At 38.9% G+C, this 16,348-nt stretch overlaps 1 long non-coding RNA gene across 1 annotated transcript in view; it reads left to right on the forward strand.

The window, feature by feature from the left end:
• The window catches only part of LOC106557599, a 34,678-nt gene extending 19,111 nt beyond the window's left edge, over positions 1-15,567 (forward strand). Inside the window, exon 4 of the long non-coding RNA XR_005376736.1 lies at positions 15,241-15,567. This is a non-coding gene — a long non-coding RNA (uncharacterized LOC106557599). The remainder of the gene's footprint in view (positions 1-15,240) is intronic.
• The last annotated feature ends 781 nt before the right edge of the window (positions 15,568-16,348 follow it).

Raw genomic sequence — 16,348 nt, forward strand, 5'->3', positions numbered from 1 at the left:
ATTTTTTTCTCCCAACGGAGGGAAAAATCTTTACAAGGCTTTAAATAAAAATAAAACAAACACAAAACAAAACAACAAAAAAACCTTACATGACTGCTTCTAAGGAAAAAAAAAAATTCCCCTTTGGAATCGAGAGCAGCTGTGGAGACATCTGTGGACTGAACAGAGTCCTAAAAGAACAATTGCGCATACATCTGTGGAGATAAAATAAGTGATGGATAAAATGTGAATTAAGAGCTCACATTCTGTAGATACTATTATAAATGTATAAGAATCAAATGAGACTCATAAAGCATCTTTTTTCCTTCACCATCAACTACGTTGAATTAAGATGCAACCATAAAAGAGTAAAATAAGGGCTGGATTAAGAAAGGTCAGCTGAAGGGGCATGGAGCTGCTCAGTGTTTTCTTTTTGTAGGGTAGACCTAAGGGCACATTCACCTTCTTGCAGTGAATACCATGTATTTTCATTTGACCATCTGCACGGGGAGAAATTTCAGCAGTATCCAGCATAACACAAGTGTCTTATGCCACTATCTATGCGTTCATTCCTCGATAGCCTAGAATATTTCTTCAAGCTTCACAATGCAGCTCTGTAAAATTGGAAGTGGACAAAAAATGATAAAATACAGTAAGACACTGTAAAAAATCAAAGGTTTTGTAAAATGACATAAAAAAAATTATTTAGGTGTCATCAATCTCCATCTTACTTTCGGAATAAAATTTCCAAGTCCAGCGCAGCCAAGAAACTTGGCCCAAATCAGAGAGATAGTGACAGAACCTGGACAAGGACTTAAGTAGCATGGCTTTCGATCTAAAGTTCTTTTTTTCATTTTTTAAAATTTAAATTCAATTAATTAACATATAATGTATTATTGGTTTCAGAGGTAGAGGTCCGTGATTCTTCAGTCTTATACATCACCCAGTACTCGTTACATCACGTGCCCTCCTTCATGCCCATCACCCGGTTACTCCATCCTCCCACCCCCTCCCCCAATCTAAAATTGTTTACACCATACTGCTAGTTAGTCACCTTGGAAATATTTTATAAGTTTCATAAAATAACATTATGTCTAAAGAATGCCAATTAAATTATAGACATCTTGAGATCAGTATGCACATGTGAGTGGAGTTATGTCACACCTTAATTCTGACCATTTTCAAGGCTACTTAAATTGTTCTAGACCACAGGAAAAGATGGAAATCTTCCTGAAACTTAGTGTACCTTCAAATTCCTTTTGCCCAGTCTAAGCAAGACATCACACAAAGAACATAACTAAATCACACTTATGCTTGAAGTTACAAAATCCTTCTATAAACTATGAGCAAATCAAATTGAGCAATATATGTATAAAATAACCAAGAAAGTTTTATTCCCAGGTATTGGAAAAAGAAGTCCAAGATTTGAAAGAAAAAAAGAGATGTGAACTTTGTAAATGAAGGTGATAGAATTCAATCTTCATTTCTTTTCTGAACTGTTGAGAAACCAAAAATATTTCTTTAACATAATAAAGACTATCTCAAGACAACAGACAACATAATTTTTTAAATTACTTATTTGATACAGAGAAAGAGACATGAGCAGTGGAGAGAGGCAGAAGGAGAGGGAGAAGCAGACTCCCTGCAGAGCAAGGAACCAGAGGCAGGGATCCATCCCAGGATCCTGGGATCATGACCTGATCCAAAGGCAGATGCTTAACTACCTGAGCCACCCAGGCACCCCAACAGAATTTTTTTAATTGTGAAATTCTGGAATCACTTCTATTATTCAACACTTATAAACATTCACTTAATTGTTATAAGATATGACCACATTTTAGGTGTAATTATTTCAAAAGGAGGGATAAAAACAGAACTACTTATACATCATATGCTTTATATTTGGAAAACCTAAGATAATCTCCTGAATCAATTGAAATATTATGAGCCATAATATAATAAGGAAAACAGTCACAGAAGTAATCAAGAATCAATAGCTCAATGACAATTTAGATTTAAAACCTGTCAGAGAGAAGAAAATCTTATTCAAAATAACAAAGAAAAGTATGATACATGAGAGAAAATAATTAACTGCAGTGCTAACCTAAATATAGAAAATCGAAAGCTTTACTAAGATAGTAAATGACATCTCGCACATATGTAAAGTCTTATTATGGTCCTGGATTAAAGGATTTAATAACATAAAGAGATGCATTTTCCCAGAATTAATCTATAATTTTGTATAAGTTGTTCAATATATCAAAGTCAAAGGGATTTTTTTTTCAGAATTTTGCAAAATGGTTCTTAAGTTAATTTGGAGCACAATAGCAGAAAATATGAGAATTGCAAAAACATTATTGAAAAAATAATGAGAGAGCTGGCTGTATAAAATATTAACTTACATTCTAAAGATATACTAATTAAAACAGTATGATACTGACACAAGCATCAGTGTAACAAAATATAAAAGTCAGAAACAGGGCAGCCCGGGTGGCTCAGCGGTTTAGTGCCGCCTTCAGCCCAGGGCCTGATCCTGGAGACCTGGGATCGAGTCCCACGTCGGGCTCCCTACATGGAGCCTGTTTCTCCTTCTGCCTGTGTCTCTGCCTCTCTCTCTCTCTCTCTGTGTCTCTCATGAATAAATAAATAAAATCTTAAAAAAAAAAAGTCAGAAACATTCCCAAGGATAAGTATTAAGTACATGATAAAGGGAGTAGGTCAGTTAAAAAAGTAATAAAATTTTTAATAAATGGTATTGATATAGCGTATGACAGAATATAATAAAGTTAAAAATGAGTTCCTAAAAGCACTACGATAAAACATAGATTGAGACTTACAAACTTGGATTGGAGATGACTTTACAAGTACACCACCAAAAATAGAACCATAACAGCAAAATTTAATAGATTTGACTCCTTTTCACCTCTATACTACCCCCACACCACTACCCCCTTCACCACACTTCCCCAGCTAACGTCTCCCATAGGAGTTTCAACATGGGTGTTCTTAAATCCTAGAAGCAGACAAGTTAGGAAAAGGGTACTCAGTATCTGAGAACTTGAGAGAAAAACAGTAAGAAAGTGGGATAAGGGGATGCCTGGATGGCTCAGTGGTTGAGTGCTTGCCTTTGGCCCAGGGCATGACCCTGGAGTCCTGGGATCGAGTCTCACATCAGGCTCTCTGTGTGGAGTCTGCTTCTCTCTCTGCCTCTCTCTCTCTCTCTCTCTCTCTCCCTCTCTCTGTGTCTCTCATGAATACATAAATAAAATCTTAAAAAAAAAAAAGTGGAGTAAGTGTTCAGAAAAAATAATGGTAGTTTTCCAGTGAAAATATTTCTTAATTTGTTGTGCCTACAGAGTGTAAAGACAATATAAAAAGACAACTCACTAGTATAAAAACTATAATGATTATTATTTAAAATAAATCAATATCATTATATTATTTCTTCCACACATGTGTTCCACTCATATCAGTATTTAGAATTTAGAATTTATACTTTCCTTAACTGCATTGTAAGCAGCACTGAGTTTTTAAAGTGATCTGAAAATCTAATATTCCGCTAAACATATGAGTCTATAGGAAAAAGCATTTTTTCCTCAAGTGACCGACTTTTAAATGGACCTTGGAGGGACGCCTGGGTGGCTCAGCGGTTGAGCGTCCACCTTCAGCTCAGGGTGTGATCCCGAAGTCCCAGGATCAAGTCCCACATCGGGCTCCCTGCAGGGACCTTGCTTCTCCCTCTGCCTGTGTCTCTGCCTCTCTCTGTGTCTCTCATGAATAAATAAATAAATAAATCTTTAAAAATTAAATAGATCTTGGAAATACAAATATTAATAAAGCATAGGATACCAACATATTTTCCTTTTTGTATAGATATCATACATATACACACATGTTACTATGTTACTTTTTGAAGGTTCTTTTTATTTTAGCACTTATTTTTGTTTTAGCTTTGTCATTTCCTACAAAAGCAATAGAAAATAAGTCTTAGCAAGAGGTCTACAATTGAATATTTGAACAGAAAATCTGTATACATTATCATTTATAGCAATTTTACATGGTAAACTAACTGTAAAAAAAAAAAACCTACTCTCTCTAAATCCCTCTGCTCCCTAAATTCATGGGGGTATTATAGATAAAGAACCTACTTACCACTGTTTGTAAGTACCAAATTAAGATTGTGTAACTTACATAAAATCCATTACTTGACAGCTCAGTATCTTTGACTATACGGTGCTTTGTATGAAAAAAAAAAAAAAAACCCTAACCTTGACATATTGACAAAAAATAAGATGTGATTGCAGTGTGGAATGGGTGGCTAGGAAAGACCTCTGAAAAGTGATATTCAAGCTGAGATCTAAATGACAAGGAAGCAAGGATGAGAAAATCTGGGTGAAATCATTACAGAAACAGGAAAGAGCTAGTGAAAAGATCTTAAGCTAGTGGTCCAAAAGCCAAGAGGAAAAAGAAGAGCAGTATCAACTGTGTTGTATATTCCGGAGAATTCCAGGAAGATGAGAGAAAAGGAACTATTGAAATTGGCAACGGGAAGCCGTTAGAAGGTCTTATCAGAGTGGGCAGAGGGGAGACGTTAAAGTGAAGAGGTGGAGACTTCAGCTATGGACAATTTTTTCAGTACATTTTGCTATAAAATGGACAGAGAAATCAGATAATAACTAAACTACAGGGTGATATGAGGTCTTTTGTTTTGTTTTAAAGGAAATACTAAAGCATCTTGTCTACTGATGGAATGATCTGTAGAGGGAAACATGATGATTCAGGAAAAAGTGAGGATAGTCAGAACAAAGCCTCCTCCCTCCCCTCGCCCCCAACCACCACGAAGTAGGCAAGAGAGGATGGGTCTAGAAGCTGTGCGGAGAACTTGGTTTTTGTTCTGAGCAGATAAAGACGCCCATCCAGAGTAATGGGAGGGAAGGTCAAGAGAAGGCTCGGATGCTAATTTGTCAGCTGGAATTCCTGTAGTAGGAAGAGCAGCAAGTCCATCGTTCTTTTTTTTTTTTTAATAATAAATTTATTTTTTATTGGTGTTCAATTTGCCAACACATAGAATAACACCCAGTGCTCATCCCGTCAAGTGCCCCCCTCAGTGCCCGTCACCCATTCACCCCCACCCCCCGCCCTCCTCCCCTTCCACCACCCCTAGTTCGTTTCCCAGAGTTAGGAGTCTTTACGTTCTGTCTCCCTTTCTGATATTTCCCACTTATTTTTTCTCCTTTCCCCTTTATTCCCCTTTCACTATTTTTTATATTCCCCAAATGAATGAGACCATATAATGTTTGTCCTTCTCCGACTGACTCATTTCACTCAGCATAATACCCTCCAGTTCCATCCACGTCGAAGCAAATGGTGGGTATTTGTCCTTTCTAAAGGCTGAGGAATATTCCATTGTACACATAGACCTCATCTTCTTTATCCATTCATCTTTCGATGGACACCGAGGCACAGTTTGGCTATCGTGGCCATTGCTGCTAGAAACATCAGGGTGCAGGTGTCCCGGCGTTTCATTGCATCTGAATCTTTGGGGTAAATCCCCAGCAGTGCAATTGCTGGGTCGTAGGGCAGGTCTATTTTTAACTCTTTGAGGAACCTCCACACAGTTTTCCAGAGTGGCTGCACCAGTTCACATTCCCACCAACAGTGTAAGAGTTCATCTTTCATTGCTGCTATTTTCTCAAGCACATGAGACATGTTGTTATGTGACAAGAGAGATGGTATAGAAAATTTGAGATGAGGAGAAGATAACTTGAAAAGTTTGGTAACTTTTGGTGACTCCAGGTCTAGGCATGCATTTCTAGTATCTTCGAATGGTTATCTTGACTACAACTTCCTGAGGACAAAAGGATTTGCTAAGAACAAACGAGTTCTTTCTGCAAAAAGAATGAACCGTAATATACCATTCTAATATTCTCTCTGTGTGTGTGTATATACACATGTACTGTACAAACACATACAAAATATATTCAGTGAATATTAATGCACTTTGACAATGTGAGGGAGGTTATCAGCCACATTAACAAGAAGAGCCTTTCTTAATTGGGGCCCAAACTTAAAATAGCTCTTTAGCTTGGGGAGCGGCAAAACCCTTCCTGTGCAACATCATTAACACCCAGGCAATTATCGATTCAGATACTGAGTTTGAATCATTTCGCAAGACACAACGAAAAGCAGAATAAATAAATTATCCATCGTTCACACTGTGGCCAATAGTCAACACCAGACTTTTTTGTCCTCCTTTTAAAAATGGGCTGCCTTTTTATCCCCAAGTCTCCCAAAGGACATCTTCAAGGAAACCAAAAAACATATGAAGAAAAAAGCCTTTTTGCATAAACGCTATGTCCTCTCTTTGCCAAGAGGAAGACAGTGACAGTAGCATCGGTAGCAACTCAGTGTTCAGGCTCACTGAGAAACCACAGGCATATTCTGGGTAGCCTGTTTGCTCTAACAGCATCTCTCCTGTTCTTGTTCACACTCCAAGCACGGATAGCTCAGCTTTTCTGCTTCTCCAGATCCATGGCTCGAAATCTGTGTCTCTCTTGGCCTGAAAGAAACAACATGCCCAAAACACTCCATTGGTTAATGGAGCTATAGTAATGATCGTTTCAGAATGTGCAAGCTGTCCTGACTCAAAGTGAATAACTGAAAATCTAAAGAAAAACAAATCAGATTCAGGATCCAGAGTTGTGTTCTAAGTAAGAGTAAAACCGTAGTTAGATAAGAGCTGGCCTAGCCAGCAGCCCAGCTGGGGTTAGTGCAAAAAGACACATCTTTCCTGTCTTGTACTGAATTTCTAGCACAGGATTTAGAATAAGAGATGGCAAGTCAGGGTTAGATGCCGATAAAAATATGCCTACATTAGACTGCATCAGAGTAGGCATCGGAGATAGGATGACAGATCTTTGGTCTATCATGTGATCAACAGACTTGAGAGAGTTCTTTCCCATTCTATGTTTCTGATGGCCTCTTTGGAAAGAGCTTGGAGACCTGTCCTGTGTCAGGCTGGGCGTGAGGAGACAGGCCCAGAAACAAAGTCAGATTAAGTGATAACCCACCAGCCTGCCTCGAAACACTGTCAGTGTAAAGAGAGGACAGGAAGTTTGATCCCACTAAGAAAAGATGATGATAAACCAAAGCAAAGCGTTACTCCAAACAAGCATCAGGGACAGAATAATGATTGCAAGTGTAAGGAACATTGGCTTATACTTAACTGAAACATTATAACTCCAGAAGACAAAAAAAAAAAAAAAAAAAAGGAGCCACTGTAGGGATGACATTTTCTATAAAACGGTTGCTAATGGTTTATTCTGTAGCACAAACTGTAAAGTCGATTTGGTGAGCCTCTGGCTTTTTAAGCTCAGATAAGCAGTATGGCTGCAATGCCTCACAAAGACAATGCACACCTTGTGGAGAAAGAAGAGAAAGGGATGCTTCTTTTTGAAGTGAAGATTATTAGGGACATTATTGGTAGCTTAATTAAGAAGCTTGTTGCTGACTGTGTTAATAAATTGGCACAATTTCAATTCAGAATGACAGTGCTCATGGGAAAGTCTCCCTCTCTCATTCTCTCTCTCTCCTTTCCTTTCTCTTCTTTCTTCCTTGTATATAAGATATGACATAAAATACATGGGCAAGTGCTTGATGTCACTCATGTGGGGAGCAAACATAGAAATTCAAAATCTCAAAACCAATCTTAGAGACTTTGTTCAGAAACGGAACAGATTGAAATGACCTCTAGCAACAGATTGTGTCAGAGGAAAAGGGAAAGAGGCCATTCCTATAAGGCAGCAAAATAATATGAAATGACAGGACCTGATGCTTTAACGGTTTACGTATGTCACCGACAAATTGAAATGGTGGAGGCATTTGTATAGACCAAGTAAGCCAGCGGTAAATCAAATTAATCAAGTCGATCAAATTAATTTCAACAACCAAAGATGCGGGATAAAGAAAAATGTTTTAAAATGAAGACTTAATCGGACCACAAATTTAAAATAATGTATCACAACCCATTACTCTGTCACAATATATGGCTTTTCTGTAAAACTTCTGTGCAAGTTCTATGAGAGCATTTCCTGGGTTACCAGCAAATAAAACTATGTCTTCCTGGGACAGTGTTGTCTCTTATTATCCCCTTTTGGAGCTTGAATCCTGTACATGGGCTCACACGTTATGATCATATCATTAAGGCATTGCATAGTCCATGGCAAAATTCTTGAGATTCTAATTATTTGCATTTTTAGTTGACATAAAATGTCATTTCACTTGCATGAGAGTAGTGCAAAAATCGCATTCATCATTACTGAAAGCTGGCTAATGTGGCTTGAAATTTACCACGGAATCAAAAATCTCAGAACTGAATGGAAACTCAAAATCTGTTTAGTCCAAAGGACATTACAGAAAAGAAAATTGTGGCTCAGAGGAATGCAAAGGGTTACCTAGTAGCCATAGGTAATTTAGGATAGAGTGGAAAAGATTGCACTCAGGTCTCCTCTGTGTTATCCGCTGGTGCGCGTGAAGGACTTTTCATGGGAACAGAACATGGGTCTAAAGCAGCCACTTTAATCATGTTACTAAAGTGGAAATAGTCACTTAAAGTGTTAATAATAAAAGTGATTAAAACCCACGTAGACTTTTCACAATGAAATCCTTTTTAAGGCTTGAATTTATAAAATTATACAGTGCTGAATGAACGAAACATAATAGCTCAAATTCTAAACAGATAAATCGCAGGTTCTCTGATTTTTTCTTCCTTCCTTCCTTCCTTCCTTCCTTCCTTCCTTCCTTCCTTCCTTCCTCACTTGGTTCCTTTCTTCTTTGCCTTTGCCTCTTCTTCCTACTTGTCCCCACATTCTTCTTCTTCTTTTGGTATTACTGCAGCTTGTGAATGTCCATCAGTTCTTCGACCCTCTTCCTTCTAGAAATGGGGCCTAATTTCTCAATGGGCTAGACTTGATTACTCTCTTCTAATGAATAAAATGTGGGGGAGGTAACCATATATAACATCTGACACCGGATCATAAAAGGCATTGCAATTTTCCCTCTTGCTCTAATTTTTTGGATCACTCGTCTTGGAAGAAGCCAGTGGCCATGGCAGGTGGACATTCAAGCAGCCCTCTGTGGAGCCCTCGTGGTGAGGAGCTGAAGCCCCCTGCCAGGAGCCATGTGGGTGGAAAGGGACACCGTGGCTCCTAGGCTCTCAGAGGAGTGCAACCCCAGATGCTCTCCTGACTGCCACTTCATGACAAATTCCGAGCCAGAACAACCCAGATAAGCTGCCCAGGATGGCCTGACCTGCAGAAACAGGGAGATAATAAAATATTTGTCCCTTGAAGCCTCTAAGTTAGAGATAAATTTTATTTAATAGTAGATAAGTAACACAGCCAGGTATGCTACCTTTAGCATGTCAAATTTTATGACAGTCTTCTTAAAATTAATTAGCAGCCTTTCTGTTTTGAGAAAAGTGTTATGAATTTTCCATACAAAAATAGAGAATTCAAATAAGCAGATAGGAATCAAAAAACACTTAAAATGGAAGTATGCCAGGTAACAACTATTCACGTTTTAATGTAGATCTTTGAAGACTTTTGCTAAGCATTTTGGTTTGGAAAAGCCACCAGGTTGCTCATAGTAAAAGAGTAAGAACATAAACTTTGGAGCTGTACTGCCCGGATTTGAATCCTTGCCCTTCCACTACCTAGTTGTGTCACCTTGAATAGGCTACTTCCCTTTGCTTCAGTTTTTGCATCTTTAAAATAGGGATAATAAAAGTATACCTGTCTCCCAGGCTTGTTGGGAGGTTTAGCTGAATGGAATTAATATACATAAAAGCATCAGAGTTGCACTGGAATCATGGAAATCATTCTGTATATTTGTGCTATCATTATTACGTCATCCTATGTGAGGAAGGATATTGATTTAGTTAGTTAGTTAAAAGATTTTATCTATTTTCCCCTATTTTTATTTATTTATTTTAAAGATCTATCTTTATTTATTTATTTTAAAGATTTTATTTATTTATCGGACAGAGAGAGCACAAGTAGGCGGGGCACAGGCTAAGGGAGAGGCAGAAGCAGGTTCCCCACTGAGCAGGGATTCCCTAAACGGGGCTCAATCCCAGGACCCTGAGATCATGACCCAAGCCAAATGCAGACCCTTAACCAACTGAGCCCCCAGGTGCCCCAAACCATTCCTGTTCTACCATTGTTGTCTCAGCAGTCTTTGACATAGTTGATTAGGCCCTCCCGAATATCTCCCCTGTTGCTATTTGCTCCCAGAAAGTCTTGGATTTCTTCCCCCATAACCAGGTGTTCTTTATCAGTTATTTTTACCTGTTTGTCTCCCTCTCACTCTAAGATCTGGAACACCCCAATATCTGTCTTTGGATCTTTTTTTTTTTTTTTTTTTTTCAGATTCTGCCCAAGGGATTTTTTGGAGGGTGATCTGCTGCTCTTTATTTACCCAGGCCCTGCCCCATTCTGCTTGGGAATACCGGGTATCCCTGAGAGCTCACCCAGGTGGAGAGTGGATGACCCCTCTCCAAGAAGCCAACCTAAGTGCCCTCCCCCATTTTCCCTACTGACCAGTTGATCCAGCTTTCCACACAGATGTTGCTGCCTATTGTGGTGCCTTCTTTCAGGTTAGGAGCTCTCAGCTGTCCCTGACTTCTCCCTCCCTCTCTTTGAATTGCTCCTCCCTCAAGATGCTCTCCCCCTTCCCTCCAAAGAAGGAGCCACAGAATCCTGAGAAGATGAATGTGCCCTAACCTACCCCCATGTGCCCAGGTCTTATGCATTCACTGACTGGCTCAGCCCCACCCCCCCTTCCCAGGCTCCTGAGGGACCTTTCCTACCCCCATCAGCATCAATAAAACCTCTTGTCTCCAGTGGGGGGGGGGGGGGCGGAAGCCATCTTTTTCCTCCTTCACTGCATCCCAGTCACAGTGGCCTCCTCTCTGCTCCCCAAGCAGAGGAACCCCCTGGTGCCTTGAAGCCCCTGCATGTGCCATTCCCTATGCCTTCCTCCAGCCCTCTGCATGGCTTGTTCTCATTCTCTACTGTAGAAAAGGCCTTTCTGCCAACCCCTCTTTTTTTTTTTCTTTGCAAAAATCTGCAGGTCACCTGAGGCCAGCAAAAATTTATTGATTGATTTTTTTTTTCCTTGTCTGTCTTTCACCAAGTGGCTTTTTCTTGCAAAATGCCTAACGTAACACCAAGGGGAATGTGGGAGTGAGGTCACCTGAAGTGGCAGCCCTGGAACTTCAATACAAGCTGGAGGGCAGGGTGTGGGTGGGACAGGCAAGAGCACAAGGGACCTGGCTTCTCAGGTAGAGATCAGAGGTTTGTGTTTCTGCAGGAATAAGTTAAGCCAAAGAGCAGAGGCTAGGAACTCTGAGTGGGAGAAGTTGGGGGGGGGGGGTCTGGATTACACCCACATTCCCCAGAGGAGAAGCAACACTAAGGTGTGAGGATCTGTCCTTATGAAGCTCCAAGGGACAGAAGAGAAACAACAGACCAGATGTGCTGTGTCAAGGCAAATTCTCTTCTAGTTAGTCCTTCTATGCAATATAATTATTGTACGTTATGTTATGTTGGTTATGTTATATGTTATGTTATTCAGTTGTGTCACACACACATACTTCTGAGTGCCTACGATACGACAGGTAATGTTCTAAGTACTGATATCAGTGAAGAAAATAGCCATGACCTGAGCCCTTGTAGTGTCTACATTCTAGTTTTGATAAACAGTAACCAAAAGACACAATCCATGCGTATATTATATATTACAAAGGTGGTAAGTGCCATGGCTTTGAAGAAAAGGGGAAGAGGAAGAGCAGGGTATGGAGTTGGTTGGAGGTCAGGGACGGGACAGAGTTGCAGTATGAAATATGGTATCAGGGTAGCCCCCTTGGGTCTGGTGAGATTGAGCAAATTCTTTTTTTTTTTTAAGTATTTTATTTATTCATGAGAGACACAGAGGGAGAGGCAGAGACATAGGCAGAGGGAGAAGCAGGCTTCATGCAGGGAGTCCGGTGTGGAACTGGATCCCCAGGCCTCCAGGATCATGCCCTGAGCCAAAGGCAGATGCTCAACCGCTGAGCCACCCAGGCGTCCTAAATTTGAGCAAATTCTTGAAGTCAGTGAGAAATATATCATGTGCTATTTGGGGGAAGACTGTTCCAGACAGGAGGACGGTGGTGTGGGATCATGCCTGATTGCCCACAAACTACTGGGTAGCTGAGCAAAACAGAACAGAAAGAAGAAAAGCCAGAGAAGGAAGGGGGGTAGGGAGAGAAAATCAATGGGGAACAGTAGGTCATTTTAAAGGCAAGATGCTTTTTTACTCCTTTATATTTTACCTTGTTTTAAAAGTGTATTGATTGATAAAATTTAACAGTCCGACCAGCATGTTTTCTTAGGCTCCTTTCATTAATTCCATCTGGTAGCCAATAAGACGATCAATCTACACGTCCAGAGTTGTTGGACTAAAGTACGTTAGTCTCATGAAAAGCTTCTTTAATTTAGAACTGAGTTTCTGATTCTGTTATATTTATCCAGATTTGCTTATTAGGAATTCCACTTACCTGTATCTTGATATCCAAACTCTATTTTAAACCATTGTGTTCCCTGTCATTGTTTTTGTCTTTTCTCCTTCTTCCTTTGCAGTCTGGCGAAGTTCTTAAATGTACCTTCTAAATCAGGATTTAGCTTTGTGAAATTCCAGTTCTGTTTTTTCCTGCTTTGAATGCAGATCCCATATTGTGATAATGCAGTATCACAGTATTACTCACCTTTCATTCTTTCTTTACCGCAGCCGGAAGTCTTTCATATCAATTGGCTATATTAAAAACTGCTTTCATCTCTTGTCCTCCCCCAATTCCAAGGCATATTTTGATGGAGAAGGTAACATACCTTTCTAAAACTACTTCTGTTTCCCATAATGTTTTCTTAATAAACATTCCTATTTTGGCTTCTAAAGTGATCGTCCATTTTAATTTTATGGTACATAATCGCTTCCATGTGTACATTTGTTTCTTTTTGTATATCCTTGAATAAAGAACATTCTATGCATGCTTGGTATTGAATAAAACTCCATTTGAATGGATTTCCCTTGTAACTCTTTAATGAAAAAATAAAAGTCAGATATCTCTCCTATCTTAACTGCCAGGGTTGGGGAACTTGAGTGTCCAATACCAGGTCAGTGAACTGCAATCGAATGGGGGAGGAAACTCAGTCACCCCAACAGGGAGACTTCACATCTGTGATTCCTGCTCTGGATTTGACAAAGTTGTGGTACCACCAGTCATTCGTCTCCTGTGGTTTTCTTTTTGGTCCAGCCTCTGCTCCAGGGACATGGCATTGTGGTTTATTCCCTGATACATTCCACTCACCGTGTCTGGAAAAAAACCCAGATTTGTTGGATGCTCTCTGAATTTCTCACCTGTGTGACTGATAGCATGTGGCTACCCTCCCCCAGTGGTGGGCCTGCAATGGTAGAAAACCTCACCCATGAAGTGTACCTAGAGGCTCTTTGTTGACATCAGCCTTCCAAATTTGTGCTCTTTTCTCAGAAAAGAGAAAACCTTAGCTTGCTGCTTTCTCAGAAGTGGATATTGCTGTAAATCTTTGAAGTTAGCTATTCCTCTGGTCTTATACTAGTGGACCCCTTTACCTGGTAAATGATTAAGTGAACTTAGCAAAGAGGCCTTGTTTCCAAATGTGTACGTATAAAGCAGATGAGGAGGCAATTCTCCACTTCCTTTTCTCTTCCACAGTGCTCAAAATCTCCTGTCATATGTGGAATTTAAGAAACAAAAGAGAAGATCACAGGGGAAGGGAGCGAAAAATAAAATAAGACGAAATCAAACCATAAGAAACTCAACTATAGGAAAAACAAACTGAGGGTTGCTGGAGGGGAGGTGCTGGGGGAACTGGGTGATGGGCATTAAGGAGGGCACATGATGTAATGAGCACTGGATATTATATGCAACCTGATGAATCACTGACCTCTAAGTTAGAAACTATTGATATATTACATGTTAACTAATTGAATTTAAATAAAGTACGTTTAAAGAGAAAAAAAAATCTCCTGTAAGAGGAAGAATACAGACTGCTTCCTTGAATTTTTGCCTTTTCCCAACCAATTGGGTCATGTACAGAAAAATCATTTTTCCTTTACATTTATTATGTCCCAGGCATCTAGAGAATTACCAAACACAAACTTGTGATATGGATGGAAAACCTTCTTTATCTTGTCATTGGGAAATGAGTTATAACTCAACATTACATTCAGTCCAGTCAGCCTCTGAATCATTAAAACTGATTCAAGTTCAAAAGAAATGGTGTCAATCACACATTCTAGGGCGATTTTCGCTCCCATGTGTTGCCTTGAGGTAAAAGACAAGTGAAGAGAATGCAAGTAAAGCTATGTTGAGATTTCAGATAGGCCCTTCACAATTTCGTCTCCAAATTGTCAGTGTTTGCTCTCTAAATTTGAGAGAAAGAAAAGGCAGCAAGAAATTCATCCTGAAAAGGTAATTACCATTAAGAGTAAGAAGAAATTCATACCCTATATTAAATTTAACTTAAATCAACTGAGGGGAATTGGAAATCTCATGAAGGTAATACATTAAGGGGCCGGACTAATACAAAACTCCAATGGTCCTGTGACTGCTAAGTCCATTTTTCAAACAATCATATATTAATTACATTTTACATTTGTCTGAACCCCAACTATTTGACAATTGATACAGCTGAGACAAGAAGCAAACCATTTTGCGCACTCCTGATTTCATTATATTTCTGTTGTTAACGAAGAGTTGTTGTCAGGAGATACAGCTTTGTGAAGAAAATGCATCTTGTTTTATTTTAACTGTGTAGATTTGTGCCGTTTGTACAGAATGATTATATAATCGATGTCGATTAAGCACTGATGCTTGTGCATCATTAATGTCATACCCTTTCCTTTGTCACTGCATTTAGCTATAACACTGTAAGACAAACACGCCTCTTCTCGTCTTCCTATTATACTGCATGCCATTAAAAGTGAAAAGAAATGCTATATTTATCTTGATATATATTAAAAAATAATGAAGAGGATAATTATCAAGGCTGCATTGCAATTTCACGGCATGGCTGTCAGTTACGAACTGCTTGATCCGCACTCTTTTAGTTCATAATGTCAGAAAAAAAATCTTGTGATTGAAATACAATGATTTAATTAATTTCTCTCTATTATTTCTTCCAGGGCTATTCTTGTGATTTGAGCTCAGGGATGGGAAATTCAAGTTTGGAAAAATAGAAGACTATGAAAGTTGGTCAGTCTGTGTTTGTTTTATTGGGATATTTAATCCCTTAACACTGAGTGGCAGAAGCAAAGAAATGCCACAGATTTTTAATTATTCAACTTATAGTTATGTGTTAACGAAAGGCAAGATTGACAGACTGGTTTTGTATTTGCTGGTTCTTAACTACAAGAGCTTTTTGATGTAATGACATTCTCTTCAATAGTACATGATAAATAAAGCAATAAGCAATCAAGAAGCCATGAGAATGCTACTTTACCATTTTTCAGATGAATTTTTTTTGCTACCAAGGCTCTTATTACACATGAAACACAAGATCAACTTTCCTTTTTCTCTGATAGATCAAAATAACCACATATGAGAGAGTTGTCTTTTAGAAATATTAATCATTAACAAATATGCTACTGGATTTATGAAGCACCCTTCATAAAGGTTTAAGATAATCACCAAATGTAAAGTCCTCTGACCTCTATCATCATGAGGAGTCCTTATAGTCACAGTTTTCTAACTTCTGATGCAATAGAAATTTTGTATTATGGTCATGAAATCTTCATCAGATGGTTAATTGGTAAGAATATAGATATAAATGATTTGGCAGAAAAAAGTATAAGAAAAATTCGTATAAAAAAGATTGAGAAAAAAGATAGTGGAAATTTGAAGGCATAAAACTGAGTACAGGCAAGTTGTATGATAGCATCTTACTCTTTCTTATACATTGCTTGGCTATCACCAACTAAGCTAGTTAAGTCCAATTTGCCTTCTACTTGTAGGTCTTGTTTCTATAGATTATCATTAACATGATTTTTAAAGAATTTCCTAACAAAGTTTATCACTGAGGTTTGTATTTTATCTCTTGATTAACTTAAGCATTAGAGGGGAGGAGTCTTGAGGGCAGAGTCCATGTACCAAGCACTTTTTTATCTCCATTGTCTAAAACAACACTTTAAGTTAGTTGCCAAATAACAATTTCTCATACAAAATTAAGGAAAAATAGGGCAGCCCCGGTGGCCCAGCGGTTTAGCACCTGCCTTTGGCCCAGGGCCTGATCCT

This window comes from Canis lupus, chromosome 23, assembly GCF_011100685.1.
Source record: "Canis lupus familiaris isolate Mischka breed German Shepherd chromosome 23, alternate assembly UU_Cfam_GSD_1.0, whole genome shotgun sequence".
Lineage (NCBI taxonomy): Eukaryota > Metazoa > Chordata > Mammalia > Carnivora > Canidae > Canis > Canis lupus.